A 13,774-nucleotide genomic window follows, 5' to 3' on the forward strand; every position below is an offset into this window, starting at 1 on the left:
CTAGAGGATCCTTTACTACGAGATCATTGTCCTGTCTCATTGCACAGGACCAGATCGAAGATGGCCTGCTCCCTAGTTGGTTCCGCAACATGCTGTTCAAGGAAACTATCCCGGATAACGTTATGAACTCTTCCTCAAGGCTACCCTGGCCGATTTGCTTTGTCCAATCAATATGAAGGTTAAAATCGCCCATGATTACTGCCATTTCTTTATTACAAGCTTCCATTATTTCTTGATTTATATTCCGTCCAACAGTGTAGCTACTGTTAGGGGGTCTATAGACGACACCAACCAGCGACTTTTTCCCCTTATAGGGCCTAAGTTTCGGGTGGAGTTGCTCCTAGTTTTTTGGAGCAACTAGTTTAGTTTGTAGTATGTTAGAAATTGCAATTCTCTGATATTCGTTTGCTCCAGTTCTATTGATTTAGTTTAGGTTGGCTTTAGGTAAGGTATTTTTTTTCAAAAGAGGGTGTGTCCAGCCATTTTTGCAAGTTTCGGCAGTGAAAACTTACTACAAACTAACTTAGGATGGAGTAAGTGTCCACTTTTGTAAGTTCTGAAAAACCTTACCGAGAGTTAAGTTTAGTACAGGCACAGCCAGAGACGGCAGGTGGGAAGCATTAAACGCACAGGTAACATCAACATCACAACAGGGGCGGCGGGGGGGAAGGGGAAGGGAAGTTAGAGGATTTTCCTTAAACACCTTCACAGAAGCAAAGTACATTTAAAGCACTAAGCACTAAACAAAGCATAAAAAGTAATAAGTAATCAATCAATAAAAAATAGAAGTCCTACCCTTATGTGAAGGGAAGGTGTGTCTGTCAGTGTCGCTCTCTCTCTCTATCTGACAGTGAGGGGTGGAGGGGGAAGGGGGGGTGGGGGGGCGGGGAAATGTTTGTGTGTGTGGGGGTGTGGGAGGGGTGTGTGTGTGAAGGGGGGCGGGGGGGAGGCTGGAAGGAGGCACCCCTGCTCTCTCCTCCGGCCCTTCGATCATTTCGAGAGCCACGCTCTCTCCACCCCCACCCCCACCCCGGTACCCACGCCCTTTCTCTTTCCCCCCCCCCCCCCCATCCCTGTTGCCACGCTCCCACTCCCCACCCTGGTACCCATGCTCCCCCTCAATCCCTGTTGCCACGCTCCACCCCCCCCCCCCCCCGCCCCCCTCCATCCCTGTTGCTACGCTCCCCCTCCCCCCACCCCCATCCCGGTGCCCATGTTCCTTTCCCCCCCCCCCCCCCGTCCCTTCCATCCCCGTTGCCACACTCCCCACTCCTCCCTCCCCAGTAGCCCTCCTCCCTCCCCTCCCCTCCCCGGTACCCATGCTCCCCCGAGCCATTGCGCAGGCGCGCATGCTCCAACGCTGCCAGCACTGACAAGAAGGCATGATCCCTAGCCCCGCCCTCCTCCAGGCTGCGATCGGTTTGCTTCGCCCCAGGGAGACTACGCTGCACCACGCCACGCTCTAGAGAATTGCTGAAGAATCCAGCGCACCTTCGAGCCCAGGCAGGTCACGTAAGTCTCGGAGGTGCGGCGTTTTCGTCAGAAGCGGAAACTTCGGCCCATTATTATTCTTCTCCACCCAAACTGATTCAACATCTTGATCTTCTAAGCCAATTTAATTTCTCACTAACACACTGATCTCATCCTTTTTTTAACCGTGTTACCCAACATCCTTTTCCTTTCTGTCTATCCTTCCGATGTGTCAAATACCCCTGAATATAGTTCCCCGTCCTGGTCACCTTGCAACCATGTCTCTGTAATGGCTATCCTACCCATTTGTGCCGTCAACTCATCTATTTTGTTACAAATGCTATGTGCATTCAGATAAAGAGTTTTAAAATTTGTTTTGTTACCATTTTTTTCTTGCATTGACCCCACTTTCTGATTCACCTTTTATGTTTAAAAATTCTGTCCCTTCCTGTCACGCTCTGGTTTTCATTTCCCCCAGTGCTACCCTGCTTTATTGCCTTCTCATTCTTTTTACATTTTCACTCACCTGAATCCTCCCCCCCCACCCCCCCCCTGACTAATAAGTTTAAAACCCTCTCTGCAGCCCTAGTTATTTGACTCGCCAGGACCCTAGTGCCATCATGGTCTAAGTGGAGCCCGTCCCAACGGAACAGCTCCCTCTTACCCCAGTACTGGTGCCAGTGTCCCACGAACCAAAACCCATTTCTCCCACAACAACCTTTGAGCCATGTTTTTAACTCTCTGATCTTATTTACCCCAATGCAAATTTGCTTGTGGCTCAGGTAGTAATCCAGAGATTATTACCTTTGTGGTTCTGCTTTTTAATTTGGCCCCTAGCTGCTCATACTCCCTCAGCAGAACCTCTTTTTGTCCCACCTATGTCATTGGTATCCACGTGGACCACGACAACTGGATCCACCCCCTCCCATTCGAAGTTCCTCTCCAGCCCTGAGGAGATGTCCTTAACCCTGGCAGCCAACACAGCCTTCGGGACTCATTCTCTCGGCTGCAGAGAGCCTTATCTATCCCCCTAATGATACTGTCCCCTACCACTGCAACATTTCTTTTTTCTCCCCTCACTTGAATGGCCCCCCATACCACGGTGCTGTGGTCAGTTTGCTCATCCTCCCTGCAGTCCCTGCTCTTGTCCACACGGAGTAAGAGCCTCAAACCTGTTGGACAAGAGCAAGGGCTGAGGCTCCTCCATCACTCCATGCTGAGTCCCCATACCTTCCTCACTCGTAGTCACACCCTGCTGTCCCTGACCACGGATCGATTTTGAATTAATTAATCTAATTTGTGTGACTAGCTCCTGGATCGCGGTGTCCAGGTAACTCTTCCCCCTCCCTGATGTGCCGCAGTGTCTGCAGCTCAGACTCCAGCTCATTGACACGGAACCGAAGTTCCTTGATGAGGAGAAACTTTTTCACTTCGAGTGTGGTGAATCTCTACCCCAGAAGGCTATGGAGACTCAGTCGTTGAGTATATTCAAGTCAGAGATCCTTAGATTTTTGGATGATAAGGGAATCAAAAGATATGGGGATAGTTCAGGAAAGTGGAGTTGAGTTAGAAGATCAGCCACAATCTCATTGAATGGCGGAGCAGGCTCGAGGGACCAAATGGCCAACTCGTGCTCCTAATTCTTATGTTCTGATTTGTTTTTTAGTGACATTGATTGAGGGGTAAATGTTGGCTCAGAAACTCAGGGAGAACTCCCCTTGCGCCTTTTTGAAATAGGGGGCTGGGGAAATTTTACATCCACCTGAGAGCAGGTGGGGCCTCGGTTTAACGTCTCATCCAAAAGGCAACATTGGAGTGTCAGCCTAGATTTTGTATTCGTCTCTGGAGCGGAGCTTGAACCTACAGCATTCTGACTCTGACGAGAGTGCTGCCCACTGAGCCACGGCTGACCGCTACATAGAGCAACTGAGGTAGACAGAAGCTTGTTGAATATATGTAGGGTCAAGTGGGTACTGACAAGTTTCCCAATAAAGTAAGAAAGACTTGCATTATTATAGTGCCTTTCACAGCTGTCTCAAAGCGCTTTGCAGCCAATGAAGTACTTTTGGAGTGTAGTCACTGTTGTAATGTAAGAAACACGGCAGCCAATTTGTGCACAGTAAGTTCCCACAAACAGTAATGTGATAATGACCAGGTAATCTGTTTTAGTTATGTTGATTGAGGGATAAATATTGGCCCCAGGAAGAACTCCCCTGCTCTTCAAAATAGTGCTATGGGATCTTTCACATCCACCTGAGAGGACAGACGGGACCTCGGTTTAACGTCTCATCCGAAAGACAGCACCTCCGACAGTGCAGCGCTCCCTCAGCACTGCACTGGAGTATCGGCCTGGATTTTTGTGCTCAAATCCCTGGAGTAAACCTATTGAATTACGCAGAGATATTTTCTATATTCATTTTTCAGCTTTGAAGTACGTTACCTTTTTTTAAAGGAAAAAATTCAGTTCGTTGCTATCTCCTCAAATCTTAAAAATTCTCCCGGTCCAGATGGGATGCATCCTTGTTTACTGAGGGAAGTAAGGGTGGAAATTACAGAGGCTCTGGCCGCAATCTTCCAATTCTCCTTAGAAATGAGGGGGGTGCCAGAGGATTGAAAATGTTGCAACTCTGCTTATACAAGTGAAGAGGGTTAAACCTCTACAGGTCAGTCAGCCTAACGTCTGTGGTGGGGAAACATTGAGAGACAATAATCCCGGACAAAATTAATTGGAATTTGGGAAAAGAATGGGCTAATAAATGAAAGTCAGCATGGATTTGTTGGAGGCAAATCATGCTTGAATAACTTGATTGAATTCTTTGATGAAGTAACGGAGAGAGTTGATGAGGGCAGTGCAATTGATGTTGTGTATATGGACTTTCAAAGGTGACAGTGACTGTGTGGATGCTAAATTGGCGAAGGGACAGAAAGCAGAGAGTAGTGGTGAACAGTTGTTTTTCAGACTGGAGGGAGGTTATACAGTGGTGGTCCCAGGGGTTGATGTTGGGACCACTGCTCTTTTTGATATATTAATGACCTGGACTTGGGTATACAGGGCATAATTTCAAAGTTTGCAGCTGACACAAAACTCAAACATAGTAAACAGTAAGAGACTTCAGGAGGACTTAGACAGACTGGTGAAATGGGCGGACACGTGGCAGATGACATTTAACGCAGAGAAGTGCAAAGTGATACATTTTTGTGCAAAGTGATACATTTTTGTAGGAAGAATGAGAAGAGGCAACATAAACTAAATGGTACATTCTAAAGGGGGTGCAGGAGCAGAGAGACCTGGAGATATATGAACACACATCTTTAAAGGTGACCGGACAAGTTAGAAAGGAAAGCATATGGGATCCTTGGCTTTATAAATAGAGAGACAGAGCACAAAACCAGGGAAGTGATGCTAAACCTTTATAAAACACTGGTTAGGCCTCAGCTGGAGTATTATGTCCAATTCTGGGCACCGCACTTTCGAAAGGATGTCAAGGCCTCAGAGGGTGCAGAGGAGATTTACTAGAATGGTACCAGGGATGAGGGACTACAGTTATGTGGAGAGACTGGAGAAGCTGGGGTTGTTCTCCTTTGAACAGAGAAAGTTGTGAGATTTGATAGAGGTGCTCAAGACCATGAGGGGTTTTGATAGAGTAAATAAGGAGAAACTGTTTCCAATGGCAGGAGGGTCAGTAACCAGAGGTACACAAATTCAAGGTCATTGGCAAAATCAGAGGGGAGATGAGGAGACTTATTTTTTTTGCGTAGAGAGTTGTTGTGATCTGGAATGCACTGCCTGAAAGGATGGTGGAAGCAGATTCAATGGTAACTTTCAAAAGTGAATTGGATAAATACTTGAAGGGGAAAGGTTTGCAGGGCTGTGGGGAAAGGGCAGGGGGGATTGGGACTAATCGGATCGCTCTTTAGAAGAGCCGGCACAAGCTCGATGGGCCGAATGGCCTCCCCCTGTGCTGTATCCCGTATCATTCTGTGATCTGCAACATTATACATTCTGTGCCCTAGAAGTCACAGGAATGTTGTATTGACTGTGCAAATGCCTTCACAATTTAAGAGTAGAAAGGTTCTCCTAGTGAGGGAGTTAACTTGGGAGGTGGACGATGTAGCTCAGTGTTTCACTATTTTAAATACAGCTTCAGCTGATGCGATTGCCTGAGAGCCACAATACTTATCCTTCTCCGTGTCAGCCGTGGCTCTGTGAACAGCACACTCGCCTCTGAGTCAGAAGGTTGTGGGTTCAAGTCTCACTCCAGGGACTTGAGCGCATAAATTTAGGCTGACCTCAGTGAAGTGCTGAGGGAGCGCTGTACTGTCAAAGGTGCCGTCTTTCAGATGAGATATTATACCGAGGCCCCCCATCTTGCCCCCTCAGGTGGACGTAAAAGATCCCGTGGCACGATATCGAAGAAGAGCAGGGGAGTTATCCTCGGTGTCCTGGCCAATATTTATCCTTCAATCAACATTAGAAAAAAAACAGATGATCTGGTCATTATCACATTGCTGTTTGTGGGAGCTTGCTGTGCGCAAATTGGCTACATTACAGCAGTGACTACATTCCAAAAGTAGTCATTGGCTGTAAAGTACTTTGAGACATCTGGTGGTCGTGAAAGGCGCTATATAAATGTAAGTTTTTCTTTCCAATTTCCTCAGTCGAACTGATGTTTTTTTTTGACCTATGACCCTATTTGTATAGAGGCACTAATTCTTGGAAAGCAAGAGGAATGATTCCCCTCTCCCAGTGCTCCCCATCGCCCAGGCTCAGACGTATCTACAAATCTGAAGCATGAAGGCAGCAAGGCTGCTGCCAGCAAAACAGTTCTGATGCAATTTAATTTACGAATGAAGCAAGGTGGGAAAGGAGTGTTTGATTTTTCAGCTCCTTTGCACCGCTGAGCTTGGGTGCAATTAATTTTACACTGTTTATGTGGGCGTGTGTCAGCTGTTGGAGAATGAGAGCTTTTAAATTCATATTTCCAGTGAAGAGTGGATAGGTTTTCTGGCATAGGGTCATCATTTACAATCTGACTCATTCCCTATAGACTAGGAAATATGTTTGCAAATAGAGCACGAACTGTGAGCCTTATTGTCTGATGTTGGTGTCAATCTGTGAGTGCTTGATATGTAACAGCTGAATGCCTTTAATCCTATAAATGATCACTGTTGAATCTGTAAATAAGAGTTGACTTCCTTTTTTAAAAAAAAATGTACAAATTGCTTTGCTCCAAAAGAATAGGAGGTGGCCGTTCAGCCCCTTGCTATTCAATTAGATCACGGCTGATCTGATCTATATCTCAACTCCACTTAACTCGCTTGATTCCGTAACCCTTAATTCTCGTGCTTAACCAAAATCTATTCCACTAATTTTGAAATTTTTCAATTGAGCCCCCAGCCTCAACAGATTTTTTTGAGGGGGGGGGGGGGGAGTTGCAGATTCCCACTGCCCTGTGTGTGAAGATGTGCTTCCTGACATCATCCCTGAACAGCCTGGCTCTAATTTTAAGGTTCTGCCCCCTTGTTCTGGATTCCCCCCACCAGAGGAAATAGTTTCTCTCGATCTGCTCTACCAAATTCTTTAATCATCTTAAACACCGTGATTAGATCACCCCTTAATCTTCTATATTCACTGGAATACAAGCCCAGTCTGTGCAACCTGCCCTCGTAATTTAACCCTTTTAGCCCCGGTATCATTCTGGTGACTCTGCACTGCTCTCCCTCCGAGGCCGATATATCCTCCCTGAGGGACGGGGCCCAGCACTGAACGCAGTTACTCCAGACGGGGTCTGACCAGAGCTCTCTACAACACTTCCTCCTCTTTGTATGCCAGCCCCCCTCGAGATAAAGACCAAAATTCCATCATCTTTTAAATTATTTTTTGTACCTGTCCACTAGTTTTTCGTGATATCTATACTTGGACCCCGAGCTCCCCCACAGTTCCTAGCTTCTCACATTCAGGTACTACTCTGATCTATCTTTCTGTGGTCCAGAGTGGATGACCTTACACCCCCCCCCCCAAAAATCTAACTTGCATTTCTATAGCGCCTTTCACAACCTCGGGATGTCCCAAAGCGCTTTACACTTTTTGACGTGTAGCCGCTGTTGTAATGTAGATTACGTGGCAGCCAATTTGCACACAAGAAGCTCCCACAAACAGCAATATGATAAATGGCCAGATAATCTGTTTTTTAGCGTTGTTGATTGAGGGATAAATATTGGGCCCAGGACACTGAGGATAACGCCCCTGCTCTTTGAAATAGTGCCATGGGATCATTTACATCCACCTAAGAGGGCAGACGGGGGCCTCGGTTTAACATCGCATCTGAAAGACAGCACCTCCGACAGTGCGGCGCACCCTCAGCATTGCGCTGGGAGTGTCAGCCTAGATGTTTTGTGCTAGTTTTGTGTTTAGTTTCTGAAGTGGGACTTGAACCCATGACATTCAGACTTGAGGCGAGAGTGCTACCCACTGAGCCCCACAGCTCATGTGTAATAAGGATGCATGGCAAAATCTGTTTTCTGCATGGGTTCCAAAGGACAACATTTTTGAAAGTGGAGGTTTTCAGTGACGTTGTTAATCACTGTGTTAAAGGCTTGTGTCTAGGGATCCCATATCATTGCAGCTTGCAAAGTAAAAACACCACATTTTTCCAATGGTTGACCTTTAGTGTGGAACAGCTTCAGTTTTCATGGTTCCATGGGTCCGTAAGATTAGAAATGGAAGTAAGTCAGTCACATTTCTGACTGCAGCTTGTAGGTTTTTAAGCTAAGATTCCTAGGTTCAAGCCCCACTCCAGAGACATCAGCACATAAATCTCGGCTGACACTCCAGTGCAGTGCTGAGGGAGCGCTGTACTGTTGGATGAGATGTTAAACCCAGGCCCCATCTGCCCTCTCAGGTGGACGTAAAAGATCCCATGGCACTAATTCGAAGAGGAGCTGGGGAGTTATCCCCAGTGTCCTGGGGCCAATTTATCCCTCAATCAACATAGCAAAAACAGATTATCTGGTCGTTATCACATTGCTGTTTGTGGGAGCTTGCTGTGCACAAATTGGCTGCCACATTTCCAACATTACAACAATGACTATACTTGAAAAAGTACTTAAAACAAAAAGAATGACTTACATTTATATAGTGCCTTTCACAACCAGCGGACGTTACAAATTGCTTTACAGCCAATTAAGTACTTTTGGTATGTGGTCACTGTTGTAATGTGGGAAACACGGAAGCTAATTTGTGCAGAGCAACTCCCACAAACAGCAATGTGATAATGACCAGATCATCTGTTGTTTGAGGGATAAATATTGGCCCCAGGACACCGGGGATAACACCCCTGCTCTTCTTCAAAATAGTGCCATGGGATCGTTTATGCCCACCTGAGAGAGCAGACGGGGCCTCAGTTTAACGTCTCATCTGAAAGATGGCACCTCTGACAGTGCAGCACTCCCTCAGCACTGCACCGGAGTGTCAGCCTAGATTTATGTGCTCAAGTCCCTGTAAATAACTGTAAAGCGCTTTGTGATGTTGTGAAAGAAATGCAAGTCTTTAATTTCTTAACACTTAAGCCCCAGTTTACTTGAACATAGGAACAGGAGAAGGCCGCTCAGCCCCTCCAGCCTGTTCCGCCATTCAATCAAATCATGGCTGATTTGTACTAAATTAATATAAAGACAAATCAAGCCCTGTATGATTTGAGATTCAATTCCTCACTTATGTCAGCTATCCAACTGATGACCATATTATTATTTTTTAAATGTATTCTCAATTTAATTTGATTTTGACAGTGTCTCTACTCTTCTACAGCTATCGTGTCGGAGTGAAATGAGCTGCATTTCGACACTGGAACATTTAAGCTGATGATGGCTGGCATGATGACAAGCCAATCAGTAATAAAATTTCATTAGGATTGATGAAGCATCATTGACCCGAATGCTACCCAGTGTTCAAGGCCACCAGTGAATTTTGACAAAGCAAAAAAGACTTGTATAGCACCTTTCAAGTCATCAGGACGTCCCAATAACTCATTTGCATAAAGCGCTTTACAGCCAATGAAGTACTTTTGGAGTGTAGTCGCTATTGTAACTCAGCAGCATATTTGTGCATAGCAAGCTCCCACAATGTGATAGAACCAGTTAATCAGTTTTTTTTTTTAGTGATGTTGATTGAGGGATAAATATTGGCCAGGATACCGGGGATAACTCTCCTGCTCTTCAAAATAGTGCCATGGGATCTTTTACGTCCACCTGAGAGCAGTTGAGGCCTCGGTTTAACGTCTCATCCGAAATACGGCACCTCCAACAGTGCAGCGCTCCCTCAGTACTTCCCCTCTGACAGTGTCAGCTGAGATTAAGTGCTCAAGTCTCTGGAGTGGGACTTGAACCCACAACCTTCTGACTCAGAGGCTAATGTGCTACCCACTGAGCCACAGCTGATATAACACTTTCATGACCCCGGGGCGTCCCAGTAACTTATTTACATAAAGCACTTTACAGCCAATGAAGTTATTTTGAAGTGTAGTCACTGCTGTAATGTCGGAAACGCGGCAGCCAATTTACGCACAGCAAGCTCCCACAATGTGATCGAACTAGTTCATCAGTTTTTTAGTGATGTTGATTAACGGGTAAATATTGGCCCCAGGACACCGGGGCTAACTCCCTTGCTGTTCTTCAAAATAGTGCCATGGGATCTTTTACATTCACCTGAGAGCAGACGGGATCTCGGTTTAAAGTCTCATGCAAAAGGCGGCATCTCCGACAGTGCAGCGCTCCCTCAACACTGCAGTGGGAATGTCAGCCTGGATTTTTGCGCTCATGTCTCTGGGACTTGAATCCACGACCTTCTGACCAAGGTCAGCGTGCCAACCACTGAGTGACTGCTGACACTAACGCATTGAGATGAAAAATGTTCTGTCCCAACACAATCCATCCACATGACTCCTGATGTAGAGAAACTTTTGCACTGAAGTTTTGGCGTTGCGGACAAGTATTTGAAAATGGGCAATGGCAGCATTCTTTGACTTAACTTTTGTTCATTCAAAGGATATGGATTTTTATTCTGTAGAACGTACAGCACAGAAGCAGGCCATTCGGCCCAATGGGTCCGTGCCGGTGTTTATGCTCCACAATGAGCCTCCTCCCACCCCTCTTCATCGCATCCCATCAACATTTCTTTTCCCCTCACGAGCTTCACCATGAATGCTATTCGCCTAAACCACTCCCTGTGAATCCACATTCGGATTTGGGCCAGTGTTCTTTGACATGGTCTATTAGGTCATTTCACAGTATCAGCCGTTGCTCAGTGGGTAGCACTCGCGCCTCTGAGTCAGAAGGCCGTGCTTTCAAGTCCCACTTCCAGAGACTTGAGCACAAAAATCTAGGCTGACTCTCCAGTGCAGTACAGAGGGAGGGCCGCATTGTCGGAGGTGCCGTCTTTCGGATGTGACCTTTAAGCCGTCTTTCGGATGTGACCTTTAAACCGTCTTTCGGATGAAATGTTAAACCGAGGCTCCGTCTGTGCTCACAAATGGACATAAAAGATGCCATGGCACTATTCGAAGAAAAGCAGGCGAGTTATACCCGGGGTCTTTGGACCAGTATTTATCCCTCAATCACCATAACATGAACAGTTTATCTGGTTACTGTCACATAAGAACAAAAGAAATAGGAGCAGGAATAGACTGTACGGCCCCTCGAGCCTGCTCCGCCATTCAATAAGATCATGGCTGATCATCGACCTCAACTCCACTTTCCCACCCGATCTCCATATCCCTGGATTCCCCTAGAGTTCTAAAATCTATCTATCTCAGCCTTGAATATATTCAAAGACTCCACATCCACAGCCTTCTGGGGCAGAGAATTCCAAATATTCACAACCCTCTGAGTGAAGAAATTCCTCCTCATCTCAGTCCTAACTGGTCGATCCCCTAGTTCTAGACACTCCAGCCAGGCGAAACAACCTCTCAGCATCTAATTGCTGTTTGTGGGGTCTTGCTGTGTGCAAATTGGCTGCCACGTATCCTACATTACAACAGTGACAACACTTTAAAGAATACTTCATCGGCTGTTAAGCGTTTCAGGATGTCCTGAGGATTTGAAAGGCGCTATAGAAATGCAAGTCTTTTTCTTTCCTATCTTGGCCCAACCCCTCCCCACCCTGCCGCCCCTCTGCTAAAATGTGAATACTATTAATAAGCTGCAGCAGTAGAGACCAGCTGACAGCTCAAGAAAGTTGTCTTCAGATTGAATTGATGCTGATGTTTCGGTGGATCACTTCATTCTAATCTGTTGTTAATAGAAATAGAATCATAAGAAATTTACAGCATGGAAGGAGGCCATTCAGCCCATCGTGTCCGTGCCGGCCGACAGAGCTATCCAGCTAAATCCCACTTTCCAGCTCTTGGTCCGTAGCCCTGTAGATTACGGCACTTCAAGTGCACATCCAAGTACTTTTTAAATGTTTCTGCCTCTACCATCCTTTCAGGCACAAGTTCCTCTGGATGAAGAGATTTATCTTCAGATCCCCTCTAAACCTCCTTTAAATCTATGCCCCATGATTGTTGACCCCACTGCTAAGGGAAATCAGTCCTTCCTATCCACTCTATCTAGGCCCCTCATAATTTTATACACCTCAATAAGGTCTCCCCTCAGCCTCCTCTGTTCCAGAGAAAACAGACTGTTGCAGACTATCCAATCTTTCCTCATAGCTAAAACTCTCCAGTCCGGGCAACTTCCTCGTAAATCTCCTCTCTAGTGCAATCACATCTTTGTTTAGTGCAGTTGATAAATTAAACAGCGGTTGCTCAATCCGACAGCGGCTTCTGAATTGGAATCAAGAGGAATGCCATAGAAGGGAAGATGTGTGTGAGGCTGGTTACAGCGGTGGGTCAGGGGGGAACCCGCTCTGTTTGCCAGCATCGTACAATGAAGCCATTGGGGAGACCTCCCTCATCCGTAAACTCTGTCTTTTGCCCCGCACATTTTTACCACCAGTTTCATGATTTATCCTTCACTCTAGTCTCACCAAATAAGAATGCTTGATTATGCAAAAAGCACCATTTGGCCCATCAAGTTTGTGCCAGCACTCTGTCAATCATGGCTCAGTGGGTAGCACTCTCTCTCACAATTGAGTCAGAAGGTCGTGGGTTCAAGCCCCACTCCAGAGATTTGAGCGCAAAAGTCTTGGCTGACACTCCAGAGCAGTGCTGAGGGACTGCTGCACTATTGGAGGCGCCATCTTTCGGATGAGGCGTTCAACCGAAGCCCCAGTCTGATCTCTCAAGTGCCCTCAGCTACCCTTCCCTTAAAAACAGCATTGCCCACATTACAACAGTGACAACACTTCAAAAAGTATTTAATTGGCTCTAAAGTGCGGTCATGAAAATACAATTTACTGTACCTCTTTCTACCTTCTCCCTACCTACTTCGCTGTTTCCTTTTCCCTCCCTCTTTCCTTCTCTTTCCCCCCCCCCCCACTTGCCCCCCCCCACTTGCCCCCCCCCACTTGCCCCCCCCCACTTGCCCCCCCCCACTTGCCCCCCCCACTTGCCCCCCCCACTTGCCACCCCCCCACTTGCCCCCCCCCACTTGCCCCCCCCCACTTGCCCCCCCCCACTTGCCCCCCCCCACTTGCCCCCCCCCACTTGCCCCCCCCCACTTGCCCCCCCCCACTTGCCCCCCCCCCACTTGCCCCCCCCCCACTTGCCCCCCCCCCCACTTGCCCCCCCCCCACTTGCCCCCCCCCACTTGCCCCCCCCACTTGCCCCCCCCCCCCACTTGCCCCCCCCCCACTTGCCCCCCCCCCACTTGCCCCCCCCACTTGCCCCCCCCCACTTGCCCCCCCCACTTGCCCCCCCCCACTTGCCCCCCCCCTTCTGCCCCCCCACTTCCGCCCCCCCCCGACTTCTCTTCTCGCCCCCCGACTTCTCTTCTCGCCCCCCGACTTCTCTTCTCGCCCCCCGACTTCTCTTCTCGCCCCCCGACTTCTCTTCTCCGCCCCCCGACTTCTTCTCTCTCCCCCCCCCCGACTTCTCTCCCCCCCCCCCGACTTCTCTTCCCCCCCCCGACTTATCTTCCCCCCCCCCGACTTATCTTCCCCCCCCCGACTTATCTTCCCCCCCCCGACTTATCTTCCCCCCCCCCGACTTATCTTCCCCCCCCCGACTTATCTTCCCCCCCCCCGACTTATCTTCCCCCCCCCGACTTATCTTCCCCCCCCGACTTATCTTCCCCCCCCCGACTTATCTTCCCCCCCCCGACTTCTCTTCCCCCCCCCCGACTTCTCTTCCCCCCCCCCCCCGACTTC

This window comes from Pristiophorus japonicus, chromosome 14 (genome assembly GCF_044704955.1).
Source record: "Pristiophorus japonicus isolate sPriJap1 chromosome 14, sPriJap1.hap1, whole genome shotgun sequence".
Classification (NCBI taxonomy): Eukaryota; Metazoa; Chordata; class Chondrichthyes; family Pristiophoridae; genus Pristiophorus; species Pristiophorus japonicus.